The following is an 18139-nucleotide window of genomic DNA, read 5'->3' on the forward strand; positions in this document are numbered from 1 at the left end:
TTACATGTGTTTTACATTGGCTGGGAAAGAAAATATTAATTTGATTCCCCATGCAGCCTGTTGGGCAGCATCTTGTAAAATTGAGAAGCTTTGCTTATGGTTCCATCAAACAGAAAATGATAATTTTATTTAGTAATGGGGCTTGGCTCCCATATCTATGATACAGTGAACGGGGACATCAAAGTTGCTCTGTTCTTCTGAAAGCTGCAGAGAAAGGGAACCCAGAAACTTGGTTTCCTGGCAAAAAAAAAAAAAAAAAAAAAAAAAAAAAGGCAAGAAATTCTTACCAACCAAGTTTCTCATCTTTTTTTTCTCTCTCTCTCTGTCTCTCTCCCTCCTCCTCCCACTGTTTGTGTGTGTGTGTGTGTGTGTATGTGTGTGAGTGCAAATGTGAACCTGATTGTCTCCTCTGCAAATGTTTAATAGAAAAAAGATTTGTGAGACTAGTCTTAGGCTGTAGCAAATCTGGAGCAATTTTTGCTAAGAATTTGTCTTTCTGTTTTGTTCTTTAATGGAGAGAGAGGTATCACAGGAGAGAAGATGGGCTTAGGACCACTATAAGCCTGCTTTTCAAGCCAGCCTGGCAGCTGGTCATTTACAAAGTTGCTGGGGGTCCCTGAGACTAGTTCTATATGAAGTTTCTTTCTTTTTGTTTTATATACTTGAGAGCTTAACCTTGTGACCATGTGAGAAAGAAACCTTGATACTTTCTCTTGGTCTCTGCCATCCAGCAGACAGGAATTTGGGGATTCATTTACAGCCCTAAACATTATCTTGGGCAGTTAAAAGCCTTTGCAAGCTTGAAACTGACTCCTCTAGGCTCTTTCTGGGAAGAGCAACAGAACCTGCTGAATGCTGTAGCTCAGTAACCAAGGCTTTGGTCTTTGGACAGTGGCTGCCCCCAGGTTCAATTCATGGCTTTGGGATTGATTCCTTTCTGGTTTGTTATTTGTGTAACTTTGCCATTTTTTGAGGGTTCCCCACCCCATGGATAGCTTCTGATTTCCTCTCTTGAATTTTCCTTTCTCTGAAATATCATGGGGAAATTCTAAACTTTTTTTTAAAAAACTGGTTTACCATCTCTTTGAAACACTTCATGAGTTCATGGTTAAGTTATAACCTTAGTTAATACATATTCATTTCATGTGAGAGGTTATCTGGTATGGAATTCAAAAGTCAGAAATGTTGGCTGTGCTCACCAGAGCCTGGTAATAAGAGATTTTAAAATAGTTTTGAACAAAAGAACTCTATAATTAAAAGTGGTTTAATTAAAAACAGATATCCAGAGTTGAATGGGGTAACACTGGATATCTATTTTCATGCCTGTAATGCCAGTAGTTCAGGAGGCCAAAGGAGGACGATTTCTTGAGCTCAGGAGTTTGAGACAAGCCTGGAAAACAAAGTCAGACCACATTACAAAAATAAACAAACAAATTAATAAATAAATAAAGTATCCAAACTATATCTATTTATAAGACCTTTATCTTTTCCTCTTCTTGATTCATGTCTTTCTGGAAAAAGTTTTTTTCTTCTGAATTGTTTTCCTCCATTTTTTCTTCTTGCCACTCTTGAGGCTCACATGAGAGAACCTAGATAAATTCTAACAGCCTGGGACTCAGGGGAAAAACAGAGGAGGTGCCACAGACCCCATTCTGAGAAAAACCTGTTTTCCTCGTGGAACCTCAGGAACTGATCTCCCTCGAAATCTAAGTCTTGGTTTAATTTTCAGTTTTACATTTTGTTACCTGATTTTTTTTTGGGGGGGGTATATCAGAAATTCCTTCACATTATGAGAGAGCTTTTAGCCATAGTTTGTAATAAGCAGATGAGAAATACACTATAAGGGACTGTTAATGGCAATTAGGAGGAATACTTGGCTCTTTGCATGCTTGGATCAGAGAAGCATGCTCTTGACCACCTAGAAGGTATGGAAACATCCCTAACCCCACTGAGAGACGAGAATCCATGGGGGATGGGCTGATTACAAAATGTGCTGATTGGCTTTGGTTTTTTTTTTTTTTTTTTTTTTTTGCAATAAAATGTGGGGTAGAAGCACTGCAGTAGCTTCTTCTGTAGTATTTCCCTGTGGGGGGAGTCCATGATTCCATATAAAATGGCACCCTTAATTTTGGGGATCTGTTTTTGCCTTCCAGCTATGCCTGCTTATCAGGGCCTAGAAACTGTATGCTTTCCTAGCCCTGCTTCTCAAAGGGCTCTAGCTCGATTCCAGTAATCCCATTGGGTAACTTAAGAAATGGCAAATGAAAAATCTTACAACGACTGGATTTTCTGTCTGTCTTTGTATTTATATGTGATATGTGTGTGACGTTTACATAAAAGAGTTCTAATTAATTGGTTTAAAGAAAAGTAAGAACAGACTTGATCTGCACTTCTGTCCTGTGTCTGTCCTAAGCTCCACACCTGGTACATAATTAAAATGGCCTACTAACCAGGTTTTTCATCAAAAATAGAAGTTGCACAGAGTTAACAATGTAACATGTATTTGAGGCTACTGAAGAAACAGTTCCACATGCAAAGGCATGTAAGAAAAGTAGAATGTACTTTTGGTAAAAGATTGTAAGAAGACATGGGAATATGGATTTCTTGCCCAAGTTTAGAGGGTTAAAGTATTGCTTTAAGGGAGATAGGAAAAATCTAAAGGTTTAAGCAAGTTGTGGAAGGTTTATAAAAAATTAATTTTAAAAGAGATTTTGTGCGTAAACATATTGGCTAAAGTTAAAGGGGTATTAGTCAATGTTTCCATAAGTTGAACATAGGAATAAAAGCATAACAGAGTTTTCTTAAAACATGGTTAGGCTCTGTAAGAACAACAACTAAATTGTAAAGGGCTATTAAAAGTTTATAGAAACATTAACTTACAGTTAAACTAATTAACACTGGATAGATTTATAGAATTTTAATAAAAACTAGCTTTAACATTAAAGATGCAATAATGCAAACATGAACTTTGGTTTTCTCTTTTGATAAAGATTCTTAAGTAATACTGAGAGGCAATGAAAAAATTTTGTTCGCCTTTCAAGGGAGGGGAGAGGGAAGAGACCAATTCAACAGGCTTCATGCTGTCTTCACTGGGTCTTGTAGTTTGAGAAAATGAGTCTGTTTTCTATCAGACTAAAGGTTTTGTCCTTTTTAAAACTTTGTGAGTTATCATTTTGGATAAACAAATGACTTATGGTAACCTAGGGTTCTATTTTGTGATATCCAGTGTTTTAAACCTTTGATATTTGACAAACCTGCCAAGATCAAATTCAAAGATAAAAAAATAGGTCCCCTAAAGTCCAAAAAGACACAGTCTGCTTATTTAATGTATTAAAATCATGCAGAAAACATGGCCAAATATAAAATGGTGCTTAGCTTTCTTTGGGCTATATTTATATAAATACATTATTAGCAAGTATTTCAAAATTGTATACGATTCCTATAATTTTGATATGCCTTAGCACACATTTGACAAGAACATTTGTACCTCTGTGGCACACAGTAATTTAACATAACAATTATAATGTTCTTGTCAATTGTGTTTGACTTTGGCTGTCCTGAAATGTCTTCTCATCCACAGACAATTGTTGTCTTGTTCTGATACTCTTTAGAAGATGGTTTTATAATCAGTAATAAAACTTGGACAGGTGCTCTTGAATGCAAATTTCTGATAGCTTTGGAGATTGCAACATTAGAATAAAGGAAAAAACCTTCAGGACTCTCATGGAGAGCTGAAATGTTCATGAATATTAAGCAGAATAGGGGCTTACTGAATGGGATGAACTAATAGAAAACTGAACTAATCTTTTCCTTTGCTTTTTTTTTTTTTGCTTAAAACATGGCTGATCTTTTTGTTTTTCAGAGAGCCAAGAAAACTTCTTTTGAGCTACTTACAGCTTTTAACAACTGAATAAAATATATTCCTGTGAACAAAATTGGGAGCATATTTGTTTCTCTCTACCTGATTTGTCCAGAATCTGGAAGCTATTTGCAAGTATTCTTAATTTATGGCTACATAATTATTTGCATAAGTGCAATAAGAATGTTTTCTTTTGCAACAGGACACAATTGGAGAAACTGTTTATTTTACCAAGGTTTTGACTGGAATGGCATGCTTTTGTTTAAGGAATCAAATTTGACTTCTAGAGCCAATAAAAACCCCTAGGGAAAACTGGCCTCATACCTTGTCTATGCAGTCCCTGTACAGGGTTTCTAACCTATGGTATGTAAAGAATATCACTTTCCAACAGGCACAGGAATCTTAAGTTAACCTGGCATCTCAAGAAGAGAGTAATGTACCCAATTCATAGGCATTTGAGAGTACAAACCCATGGCTGGGATGGGCTTTAAAAAAGTATTATCTAAGGCTCTTTATACAGAGTTCCAACAAAGCCAATTTAAAAGGCCTATATGAAAAATAATTATTCTTGTTGTGCTCTATGCAGATAATCATGCCAAGTGTAATAAAACTAAAGTTTATTTCACAAACAAATTGGTCCTATCAGGATTTGTTTTTAATAAAAATAAGGACTGAAGAAAAAATTATGTTTCAAAAACTATAGTACACGTGTTATTAGTTGTTTTTGAGTTTTTTTTTTTTTTTTTTCTGCCATTTAAACTGAAACCTAAATTTTGGGAGGCTACAAGTGCCCAAACTAATGCTTTTAAATCTTTACTTTTAAAACTGTGAATTGCACTCCTTGTCCTAGAACTCATTATTTATCTTATTGTACACTGTTTTCTTAAATGTTGTACTAAAACTGTAGATAAGAATATGAATGCCTTTGTCATGAAAGTCTTGGAACGTCAGCCCGGCCGGCATGTGTACACTCAAACAGCTCAGATAGCTGCAAAGCAGTTCTGCTTCTCTCACCTTGGGGTCAACACCTACCCTACCAAACCTCCTGTCAGCAGGAGGAATCCAGAGCAATTGGAGGCCTTTTTTCATCTTCATAGCCCACACTTTAAGAATAAGGTGCTATGCAATAACAAAGACTTGGAATCAATCCAAATGTCCATCAGTGACAGACTGGATAAAGAAAATGTGGCACAGGCCGGGCGCGGTGGCTCAAGCCTGTAATCCCAGCACTTTGGGAGGCCGAGACGGGCGGATCACAAGGTCAGGAGATCGAGACCAGCCTGGCTAATACGGTGAAACCCCGTCTCTACTAAAAAATACAAAAAACTAGCCGGGTGAGGTGGCGGGCACCTGTAGTCCCAGCTACTCGGGAGGCTGAGGCAGGAGAATGGCGTAGACCCGGGAGGCAGAGCTTGCAGTGAGCTGAGATGCGGCCACTGCACTCCAGCCTGGGGACACAGCGAGACTCTGTCTCAAAAAAAAAAATAAATAAATAAAAGAAAAAAAAAGAAAAAAAAAAAAAAAGAAAATGTGGCACATATACACCATGGAATACTATGCAGCCATAAAAAAGGATGAGTTTGTGTCCTTTGTAGGGACATGGATGCAGCTGGAAATCATCATTCTTAGCAAACTATCACAAGAACAGAAAACCAAACACCGCATGTTCTCACTCATAGATGGGAACTGAACAATGAGATCACTTGGACTCGGGAAGGGGAACATCACACACCGGGGCCTATCATGGGGAGGGGGGAGGGGGTAGGGATTGAATTGGGAGTTATACCTGATGTAAATGACGAGTTGATGGGTGCTGACGAGTTGATGGGTGTGGCACACCAACATGGCACAAGTATACATATGTAACAAACCTGCACGTTATGCACATGTACCCTAGAACTTAAAGTATAATAATAATAAAAAAGATATATTCACTTCTTAATGTCTGGAACCTGTGAATAGTTTCTTATATATTAATAGCAAAGAAAGTTAAGTAGATTAAGAATATTGGGAGGAGGAGTTTATCCAAGATTATCCAGGTGGGACCTGATACAATTACATATAGCCTCATGAAAGGCAGAAAGAATTTTGAGAGAGAAGAGGAGAGGGCAGTGTGACCAGACGCAGAGGCTGGAGTGATGCAGCCACAAGCCAAGGAATGCCTATAGCCCCCAGAAGCTGAACAAGCCAAGGCACAAATTCTTCCCTGGAATCTAGAGAGAGCAAGCAGCCCTGCCAACACCTTGTGTTTAGACTTCTGGCCTCCATGACTGTCACAGGATAGATTTCTGTTGTTTAACCGTAACTCAATTTGTTGTAATTTGGTACAGCAGCCCTAGGAACTAATACAACATCCCAAGTCTCAGTGTTGTTAAGACAGCTGTAACTCCCTCACCCATCACAGAGTTGATGCATTCTCTACCAAAATCCCAGCTGGCTTCTTTAGAGAAATTAACAAATTGACCTTAAAATTCAGATGGAAATTCAAGGAACCAAGAATCACCAAAACAATCCTGGAAAAGAAGAGCTAGATATTCCCACTCAATTGCAAAACTTACTACAAAGGTACAGTGCAGTATGGTACTAGCATAAAGACAGACACACAGACAAATGGAATAGCATTGAGAGTCCAGAAATAAACCCTTGGATTTACAGTCCATTGATTTTCTTTTTCTTTTTTTCTTTTTTTTTTTTTTTCCTGAGACGGAGTCTCGCTCTCATGCCCAGGCTAGAGTGCAATGGCACCATCTCAACTCACTGCAACCTCCACCTCCCAGATTAAAGCAATTCTCCTGCCTCACCCTCCCAAGTAGCTGGGATTACAGGCATGCACCATCACGCCCAGCTAATTTTTGCATTTTTAGTAGAGACAGGGTTTCACCACATTGGCCAGGCTGGGCTGGTCTCAAACTCTTGACCTCATGTGATCCATCTGCCTCAGCCTCCCATAGTGCTGGGATTATAGGTGTGAGCAACTGGCCCAAAGAACTCTTAAAACTCAACAAGGCCGGGGCATGGTGGCTCACACCTATAACGCCAGTACTTTGGGAGGCCAAGGTGGGTGGATCACCTGAGGTGAGTAGTTCAAGACCAGCCTGGCCAACATGCTGAAACTTCATCTCTACTAAAAATACAAAACTAGCCAGGCGTGGTGGCACATGGCTGTAATCCCAGCTACTCGGGAGGCTGAGGCAGAAGAATCATTTGAACCCAGGAGGCAAGGTTGCAGTGAGCCGAGATCGCGCCATTGCACTCCAGCCTGGGCAACAAGAGCAAGACTCTGTCTCAAAAAACAACAACAACAAAAACTCAACAGTAAGAAAAAAACCTCAATTGAACAATGGGCAGAAGATGTGAACATCTCACCTAAGAACATATACAAATGGCAAATATGCATATGAAGATGCTCAACATTATATGCCCCACGGGAACCACAAACAAAACAAAGAGATACCATGACACACCCATTAGCATAGCCAAAATGCAAAATCCTAATGCCACCAAATACTGACAAGAATCAGGAGCAACTGAAACTCATGTTCACTGCTGCTGGGAATGTAAATGGGACAGCCTCTCTGGAAGACAGTTTGGCAGTTTCTTACAAAACCAAACATATTCTTACAATGCAATCCAACAATTGTACTCCTTGGTATTTCCTTAAATAAGTTGAAAACTTATGTCCACACAAAAACTGTACCTGGATATTTATCGCAGCTTCATTCAGAACTGCCAAAACTTGGGTGCAACTAAGATGTCTTTCAGTAGTTGAATAGATAAACTGGTACATCAGATAATGGACTATTATTCAGCACTAAGAAGAAATGAGTGATCCTCTTGTAGTTCGTAAGTGTGATAGCTGGGTGTTCACATGCATGTGTGAGATGTGCTACCCTGAAACCTTGTTATGATGATGGGTGCATTGCTCATCTGACACGAAAAGAAGAAAAAGAAAGAAAATTTCTGAACTATGAAGGCATGAAAATACATGAAGGAATCTTAGATGCATATTGCTAAGTGACAGAAGGCAATGTGAGAGGCTACATTCTATACAATTCGAACTATATGACTTTGTAAAAGCGAAAAGTGTGGAGATGGTAAAAAGATCAGTGGTTGCCAGGAATGGAGGGAAAGGAGGGATGAACAGGGGGAGTACAGAGGAATTTCAGGTTAGTAGAACTTTTCCGTAATATGCTATAATAGCGCATGCATGTCATTTTACATTTGTTAAAACCCACAGAATGTACAACACCAAGAATAAACCCTAATATAAACCTTGGTCTCTGGAGGGGGATGATGTGTCGATGTGGGTTCAACAAGTACAATGAAAGCACCAAGCTGGGGCAGGACACTGATGGTGAAGGAGGCTGTGCACGGCAGAAGCAGAGGGCGTGTGGGATCTCTCTTCTATCCTGCTCAATATTGCCATGAACCAAAACCGGATCTAGAAAATAAAGTCTTTTTTTTTCTTTTGAGACATAGTCTTACTCTGTCGCCCAGGCTAGAGTGCAGTGGTATGATCTCGGCTCACTGCAAGCTCCGCCTCCCAGCTTCACACCATTCTCCTGCCTCAGCCTCCCGAGTAGCTGGGTCTACAGGTGCCCACTACCACGTCCGGCTAATTTTTTGTATTTTTTTTAGTAGAGGCGGGGTTTCACCATGTTGGCCAGGATGGTCTCAATCTCCTGACCTTGTGATCTGCCCGCCTCAGCCTCCCAAAGTGCTGGGATTACAGGCGTGAGCCACCGCGCCTGGCCAATAAAGTCATCTTTTTAAGTAAAGGGGAAATTAAGACATTTTCAAGTAAACAAAAACTGGGAGAGTTCTTCAGTAGCAGAGCTAACCAACAAGAAATACTAAAGAGAGTCCTTCAGGCTAAAACAAAAGGATGCTAGACTAAAATCAATATGAAGAAATAAAAAGTACCAATAATGGTAACCATATCAGTAAATACAAAAGTTAATATTAATCAATTTTTGTATTTAACTTCATTCCCCTTCATTTGGTATAAAAGACCAATTATACATAATTTGCACAATACGATAATTATATATCTATCTTGATGAGTATAAAATGTTTAAAGATGTAATTTGTGATAATAACAGCATAAAGAGGGGAGGAACAGAGCTATCCAGAAGGAAAGTTTTTGTATACTATTGTGATATTATGAGATATACATATACGTTGGTTTCATCCACAGCACATTATCCAACTTTCAGATATTTTTTACAATCTGATAGGTTAAATAAAAAATCACATCTTCCTATAGGTTTCATTGACAAACAGCTTTTTGGAGGAATAAGCAATTTTGTTTTAACATTGGGGAAGTTGAGGTCTCAGATGCAGATACTGGAGCTGACGTGAAGCCCAAGTCAGCCTGACTGGGAAGCCTGTCATCTTCACCACAGCTGGGTTGCCCTGCCAGGCTCTGCCGATACAAGAAATCCATCGACACCCATGTGGAGTCTGGAATCAGTCTAGTGACTGCTCTCCTGCTCTCAGGGTTGAGCCCTCTGGTCCCTCTGCCACAACATCTGTGAGATCCCAGCCTCGCTCAGTCCTGATCCTGCCACGCCACCCGCTGTGGGCACACAGGACCCCAGCGATGAGTGTGTGGCAGCTTAACCAGCCTCCTATCAATAGACACTTAGGTTATTTCCAATCTGCGGTGGTTTGGATGTCCGTCCCCTCCAAATCTCATGTTGAAATGTGATCCCATGTTGGAGGTAAGGCCTGATGGGAGGTGTTTAGGTCCCGGGGGCAAACCGGGCATGAATGGCTTGATGCTGTCCTCACAATAATGACTGAGCTCTTGCTCTGAGTCCATGAGAGATCTGGTAGTTTAAAAATGTGTGGCATCTCCCTGCCTCCCTCGGTCCCGCTCTCAGTACCTGCTCTCCCTTCACCTTTCACCATGACTGGAAGCTTCCTGAGGCCTCATCAGAAGCAGGGCAGATGACTGTGCCATGCTTATACAGCCTGCAGAACTGTGAGCCAATTAAACCTCTTTCCTTTATAAATTACCCAGTCTCAGATATTTCTTTATAGCAATGCAAGAGCAGCCTAACACACAATCTTTTGCTAATATAAACAATGCTGTAATAAATAACCTCTGAGGGATAAATTCCTAGAAGTGGAGCCCTTGGGTCATGAGTGTGCATCTTTTCCATATGGAAAGCTATCGCTAAAATGTCTTCCACAGAAGTTACACCAATGCACAGTCCCATGAGCAACAGATGAGACTGCCTCTCTGTCCCTTGGCAACACAGCACATTATCCAACTTTCAGATATTTTTTACAATCTGATAGGTTAAAAAAAAATCACATCTTCCTATAGGTTTCATTGAAAAACAGCTTTTTGAAGGAATAAGCAATTACTCAATGTCTGCTCTAGGTAAATCTTAGATAATCTGATGGATTACAAAAGATATAAAAGAAACGTTCTCAGCTCGCAAGCCCAAAGTCAGGTGTGACTGACGGAATATGCACACGACACCAGTTAGGAACATGAAGCAGCATGTCTGGTCAAAAGGGAGATGGGACGCAGTAGCAAGCACCTCAGGCTGTCTCCATTAACACCTGCTGGGCCTCAGTTTCTTCTTATGTAAAATCGGGCCATGAAATCAGATGAATCCCAAGATCCCTTCCATTTGTGAAATTCTATATTGAATAGAACATAGTCGAACTCATTTTAAATCTGGGTTCTTTGCAAATAACCCATGTTGGCCAGCAGGGTGTGACAATGGCACTGTGTCCCCACCCTCCTGACTCTGGGCACGAGGCTGCATTCAGTGCTGGAGCTTTACGACACTGCTGCCCTTGCCCCAGCCTGGAACCATAATTTGGTTCCAGACACCACAACAGGCAAGTGTTAGAATGGAAGGTGTAAGAGGAACCTTGTCCAGTAGTGGTGACGAACCCACACTCAACTAGCCTCACTCACACATATTTTCACCTCTGTTCACTGCCCACAATTTGACACGTGGAATCTGGACGGGAAAACAGTGACGCTGAGTGGCCCCAGGCAACTCCTGGCTCTGGCCTCACCAGCACCCATATAACAGGATAAAGGAGGCGCACAGGGCTGATGGGCCCACAGAACCATCTATCTTTAGACCAAAGACAGTGAAGGCACAGGAAGGGATCTTTCGTTAGTTCTACCCTGCATCTCCTATTTCTCAACTTGTAGTAAAAGTATGAATTACTTTCAAGGAATGAGCAGGATGCAGACAGATTAAAAAACAGATTTGCACGTGACCTGACTATGCTGAAAGGCCACTCTGGCATAAAATATTTGAGGTGCTTAGGAGAATAGGAAGTGGAATCTTTGGAAACTTCAGAAGTTCAGTCCCAGGGGCCAAATCTTTGTTTCAGATGCATGGGTCCTTGTGAGAAGTCTGGCTGCTCTGAGCCCCACAACGCTGGAGTCTGTATTTTTCACATTACGATTCCTAAACTCAACTCTCTCCAAAAGCTAGCACTAGCATGAAACAAGCAGCCACAAAAAGGTTTTTCTCTGGCAGGAACCAAGCTGGGTGCGGGGAAAAGACATTTGCTAAAACAAACTTCTGGTTCCTGAGCACCCCAAACAACTTTTACTTGGTCTAATCATTGCTGGCCAATCTCCCTTGACAGGATGGATTCTTAAATAAACAAATCTGTCTTCAAGCTGCATTTGTTTGTTTGTTTGTTTGTTTTTGAGACGGAGTCTCGCTCTGTCTCCCGGGCTGGAGTGCAGTGGCCGGATCTCAGCTCACTGCATTTGTTAAAACAGCAGATGGAGATTTAACTGAGTGGAGGAGGAACAGAGCTCTTTATCTCAGTAAGTAATGACAAGCGAGATGAGGGACTGAGGCAGACGTCTCAACCCTCAGGGCCTATTAAGCAGCTTTAGGGAGCATCCAGGAAAACCCGGAGCGACAGCTACATAGGTGGCTGTTTTCCTGAAGAGGTTTTCTGGAGGTTTAGTATTTACATATTCCTTTAAAGTGGGGAAGGCATGTGGGAAGAGGGACAGGTAGGCAGTAAGGCGAACGGTTCTATTCCCATGGGCCTTGAGCTGGTGCCCAGTAAATCTATATTTTACATAAGATAAGGTGAATGTCTGACGAGGAGGAAGGACTAAAGAAGTCAGTTCCACAGACATCTCCCAGGTAGGTAGAGAAGGGAGTCTTGTCTTTGCTCTGCACATGGGAAGATAAGATTGTAATCAACATTATCAGTGTGGAGTTTCAGGAGCCAGACTTAGACTGTAGACCTAAAGTCTCCCCTTTTCCATACATTGGCATGTCCTCATGTATGGGAGGTGAAAACCAAAAATAAAATTCTGAGCCCCCCCAATCATCTGAATCTGAGCCCCCCCAATCATCCCCTCCTCTCAGCCAAGGGCATTCCAAAGTTAACCTAAAGAACCAGTTCAGGCATGATGGGATGGGGGGTTGGACTGTCCCATTATACCCTCCTCTCTTTAGGAGAATTCAGGCCCAACTGATCAGCATTAACATTAAAACAGATCTCAAGACTGACAAAGCCGACTCCTATAGCAATAAGATACCAGATACCAGCTTGACTCTAGTACAGTGTCACAAGACAGATAGCAAGCCCTGGAAGTACTTTATTACACACTACATTGCTTTGCCATATCTTGAAGTAGTCCTGCAAAGCTGTCTCTTGTGGGGAAAATCTACATTCTGAAGAGAATCTCCTTCCTTTTCCAGGCCTTCTTCCTGATCCAGGAGAGAATCAGCTCTGATAAGACACATTTACAATGGATTCTCTCTGAAGCCTGCTACCTGGAGGCTCCCTAAGTATAATGGGAGCCCTGGTCTCCATAACCCCTTTTCTTTGTTGTTTTTTTGTTTTTTGAGATAGAGTCTCACTCTGTTGCCCAGGCTGGAGTGCAGTGGTGCAATCTCAGCTCAAGGCAACCTCCACCTCCCAGGTTCAAGCAATTCTCCTGCCTCAGCCTCCTGAGTAGCTGGGACCACAGGTGCATGCCACCACACCTGCCACACCTGGCTAACTGTTTGTATTTTTAGTAGAGACAGGGTTTCACCATGTTGGCCAGGCTGGTCTTGAACTCCTGGCCTCAGGTGATCTGCCCACCTTGGCCTCCCAAAGTGCTGGGATTACAGGCGTGAGCCACCTGTGTGCCTGGCCCCACAGCCCCTTATCTTAACCTAGACATTCCCTTCCATTGATTCTCTGTTTTTAGACAATAACTTAACTTTTTCAACCAATTGCCAATTGGAACATCTTTGAATCTACCTATGACCTGGAAGCCCCCACCCTACCGCTTTGAATTGTCCCACCTTTCTGGATGGACCAATGTACATTTTACATACACTGATTGATGTTTTATGTCTCCCTAAAACGTATAAAACCAGCCTCTCACCTGACCGCCTTGGGCACATGTTCTTGGGATCTCCTGAGGCTCTTGTATTTGGCTCAGAATAAATCTCTTCAAGTATTTTTCAGAGTTTGACTCTTTTTAACAACAGAGACCAGCAAAGAATTGACCAGTGAAAAATCTGTGGGGGCAGACCTTTACAGATACCCGAGGTCCGTGACCTTTCCTTAGTAATAGTTGTTCATTTGGAAACAGCACCTCACATGACTCAGCCTCTGGGCTTAACCTTCCCTTTTGCATAAGAAGTTTTGGAGTCCTGAGATTTCTAATTGGCCTTTAAAAACTAAAAATAAAATCTTAAGCCCCCACTCAGTGAACCAAGGGGACTCCAGAAAAAACTTAAAAACTGAATTTCCAGCCATGATGGGAAAGTCAGACATTATATCTGGCTCCTTTTGGAGTTCAGGCACAACTGACCAGCATTAATGTTAAACAACAGATCCTAAGACTGACAGAACAGACCTTCTGTGACAAGAAGATATCAAGTTATAAACAGGACGCAAGGCCATGCCAGACAAAGTTTACGTCATGCACCCCTGCAGGTCGCCCTGACCCCATGTCCTAGGTAGCGACTTTCTTAATTCCAGCTTTCCCTTCTGCTGAGTCCAAAACTTTAGACAATGCTTCACTCCTTTAACCAACGGCAAATTAAAGAATCTCTAAATCCACTCATGACCTGCAAGCCCCCCACTTCAAGATATATCCCACCTTTTGGGGCCAAACTAATGTCTGGCCTCCACATACTGACGTATGACTTTGCCTGTGACTTTTGCTTCCCTAAAATGTGTAAGACAGAGTCGTGCCCTAACTGCCTCGGGACCACTTATCAAGGCTTCCTGGGTTTGTGTTTTCCCCAGGCCACGGTCAATCGTATTGGTTCAGAATAAACCTCCTTAAGACATTTTACAGTTTGGGTTTTCCATTAACACCTTCACAGCATAAACTTGAGTTTTTAAATTTGAGCAGGTCCAGCAGGTTTCCCCCAGGTGGATTCTGACTGAACAGTTTCTGAGTCATTTCTCTATCCCTGTTATTCAATCCAAGCTTTCCTGGGTAAGTGCTTTCTTACCTGCCTGTGCCCCTCAATCAGAACATCAGAGTCAGAAGGTACTCAGAACTAAGAAAAATTTAACCCAAAAAAGATCTAGAATAAAATGCAGCTTTTGCTTCACCCCTAAAAGAGTGGGAAATTTGACTACATAAAAGTCAAAATTTCTAAATAGGAAAAAATAAAATCAGAAGATAAATGACAAATGAGAAGATAATTTTAATGTAAATCACAGGCCAAAGGTTAATCCCCTTAATAAAGAGCTCCTAAAATCAGTACTGAAACAACTTACCCTGCCCCCACCCTCCAAAAGCAAAGGATCTAGATTACAAAGAGGGAAAAACAAACGGCTCTTGAGCCTGTGGAGAGCTGCTCCACTGTGCTCATCGGGAGAGATACCAAGCCCACTGAGAGGACTTTTCGCCTGTCAGACTGTGCCTCGGGTCGGCTGGGCTGCTGTGACAAGGCACCGTGGCCGGGTGGCTGAAACAGAACGTATTTCCCTCTGTTCCAGAGCCTGGAACTCCCAGATGAGGCGTCTCATCAAGAAGCAGGCATGGCTTCTTCTTTGACCTCTCCTCGGCTTCCAGATGTGTCCCCTGCATGTGCCTGTGTCCTCATCTCTTCTCATAAGGACACCAGTCGTACAGAACCAGGGCCACCCTTATGGCCTCATGTGATACTGTGGTGTAGTAAGAAGTGTATGTTTAGTCTTGGTTCTAAATTCCTGACATACAGCTCCCAAAACCCTCGGAATTTCCTGACTAATATGGGTGAGAGGGGCATCTTCTGTTATTCATAATAAGCCCCTTTCAACTACACCAGTGTTTATACTACTGCAGTGACTCTAGGAGGAAACAGCTGGTTACCAGATGGACCAACACTGGGATTAGGATAATCCCACCCGCAGCCTCCAGGGTGGGCGGGGCTGCAGCTAAACCCCATCCGCCTCTTCATCTGCTATTCATCCACATTCTTGGTCACAGCTTCATAACAAACCGGTAAACATTTGTAAATGTTTCCTTGAGCTTTGCAAGCCACCCAATCAGATGATCAATCCCCAGAGATGGTCTTGGGGACTCCTGATTTAAAGTCAGTCATTCAGATGCACAGGTCACAACCTGGGACTTGTGACTGGCTTCTGAACTGGGGGAAGCCAAATGGAACTGAGCCCTTAACCTATGGGGTCTGTACTAACTCCAGGTAGTGTAGAACTGGGTTACATTCTAGGACATCCAGTGGGCTCTGAAGAGAACTGGAGAACTGCGTGGTGTGGAAAGACCACACGTTTGGTGTTAGAAGTGTTCTGTTGAGTAGAGAAACCATGTTTTCCATTTTACTTTTCACTCGATTACCTCTTTAAAGAACGTGTCTCCAAATACAATCACATTCTGAGGTACTGGAGGTTAGGGCCTCATACACACTGATGGGAAATAAACCGGGGCAACCTCTACGGACAGCAACTTGTCAGCATCAAAATTTTAACGTGCATTTCACAAAAGAAGATGCATTAATGGGCAATAAGTGCACAGAAAGATGCTCAACAGTATAAGTCATTAGGGAAATGCAAATCAAACTAATGAGATAATGCTGCACACTGCCTGGGATAGCTATGCTCCTGGGATCGACTGGGCAGATGCACTGCAATGCTGGTCTTCCCCAAGGTTCCTGCCCTGTCCCTCCTTGCCATGGGGGCACATTTAAGGAAGGCCACTGCCACTCATGCCAGTCTAGTGCAGCTTGGTCTGGGGAGTTCTGCTGCACTCCTGGGCAGCTGTGTGGCCTGAGTCAAGCTGCTTATGCTTTCTGGGCCTGAGCTTTCTGAGATACCAAATGAGGAAGCCAAACCTGACCCCAGGCCCCTTTGTGCTCCAAAATTCTCATTCTCTTGGGCCCAGCACAATGCCTCCTGGGCTCCCCTCACCGCTGAGCTCCACGAGTCCTGAGGGGGAAATCAGAGGACACCAAGCAGCCTGGTCTTGGACAGGGTGTTCTGGAGATGGCCATTACCTGAGCGTGCCAGATTATGGGCTGGCCCTGGGCACCCACGGCCACAGCTCCCACACCCAGCCTCACCCAGGCCTGACCCCAGCACCATGGCCACAGCTCCCACACCCAGCCTCACCCAGGCCTGACCCCAGCACCATGGCCACAGCTCCCACACCCAGCCTCACCCAGGCCTGACCCCGAGCACCCACGGCCACAGCTCCCACACCCAGACTCACCCAGGGCTGACCCCAGCACCATGGCCACAGCTCCCACACCCAGCCTCACCCAGGCCTGACCCCAGCACCATGGCCACAGCTCCCACACCCAGCCTCACCCAGGCCTGACCCCAGCACCATGGCCACAGCTCCCACACCCAGCCTCACCCAGGCCTGACCCCAGCACCATGGCCACAGCTCCCACACCCAGCCTCACCCAGGCCTGACCCCAGCACCATGGCCACAGCTCCCACACCCAGCCTCACCCAGGCCTGACCCCAGCACCATGGCCACAGCTCCCACACCCAGCCTCACCCAGGCCTGACCCCAGCACCATGGCCACAGCTCCCACACCCAGCCTCACCCAGGCCTGACCCCAGCACCATGGCCACAGCTCCCACACCCAGCCTCACCCAGGCCTGACCCCAGCACCATGGCCACAGCTCCCACACCCAGCCTCACCCAGGGCTGACCCCGAGCACCCACGGCCACAACTCCCACACCCAGACTCACCCAGGGCTGACCCCAGCACCATGGCCACAGCTCCCACTCCCAGCCTCATCCAGAATCCAAGCTCGCCCTGGACACTGTCTCTTTGGCCATTGCTCAGCATGGACCTGGCTCTTAATGAACCCTCCATCGAGGTCTGCTGAGTCTCAATTCCTCTCTCCCTCTCCTGCTCTGTGCTAGGAAAAAGGCAATGTGAGTTTTTCTTTTACATCCAAACAAAAGCTGGCCGCTCATCATGCATGAGTGGAAGCAAATCAGTTTCGTGGCCTGAGGTCGTGCAGCACACGGTGAGCAGGTAAGCAACCTTAGTGGGGAAGCCCACTCGGACCTCGGAGCCCCAGCACGCCCATTGAGCCGTCTGGGCCACTCTTTCCAACCAACTCCACAATGTCCCTAACATGTTTTTTAAAAAATGTTTCCACACAGGAAAAGTCAAAAGTTAGGAAAATTGCAGAACTCCAGCTATAATATTTACAAGGTTCTAGCTAAGCTTGCCATACACATGTCTGCCAACATGCTTCTAAAAGAGGAAAACTTTTAGAGCCAAAAGAATGAAATAAAGTGGATCAGAAGTAAATTCAACACTGACAGGGCAGTGAAAAGAACACATGAAACACTTGGCATCTATTTATCAAAAGGAATTTGTCTCTCCAAACAGTGGCTCACATCATGTTTACTTAAAGAAAAAAGGGGGTGGATACAGTGGCTCATGCCTGTAATCCCAGGACTTTGGGACGCTGTGGTAGGAAGATCACTTGAGGCCAGGAGTTCAGGAACAGCCTGAGCAACATAGTGAGACTGTCTAGAAAACAGAAAAATTAGCCGGGCATGGTGGCACGTGCCTGTATTCCCACCTACTTGGGAGGCTGAGATGGGAGGACCACTTGAGCCTGAGAGGTTAAGGCTGTGGTGACCTGTGACTGTACCACTGCATGATGAAGGGGGCCTGCCCCTCCACACCTGTGAGTATTTCTTGCAAGGTGGAGACGAGAGACTGAGAAAAGAAATAAGACACAGAGGAAAAGTGGGTCCAGGGACCAGCGCTCAGCAAGCGAGGACCTGCACCGGCACTGGTCTCTGAGTTCCCTCAGTATTTATTGATCACTATCTCT

At 43.7% G+C, this 18139-nt stretch overlaps 1 non-coding gene across 1 annotated transcript; it reads left to right on the top strand.

Annotated features, from left to right (window-relative positions):
* Positions 1-7687: 7687 nt before the first annotated feature.
* On the top strand, positions 7688-7792 carry LOC135965821 (small nucleolar RNA U13). The gene has a single exon (XR_010578935.1). It is a non-coding gene; the product is annotated as a small nucleolar RNA U13 (small nucleolar RNA).
* The last annotated feature ends 10347 nt before the right edge of the window (positions 7793-18139 follow it).

This window comes from Macaca fascicularis, chromosome 10, assembly GCF_037993035.2.
Source record: "Macaca fascicularis isolate 582-1 chromosome 10, T2T-MFA8v1.1".
Classification (NCBI taxonomy): domain Eukaryota; kingdom Metazoa; phylum Chordata; class Mammalia; order Primates; family Cercopithecidae; genus Macaca; species Macaca fascicularis.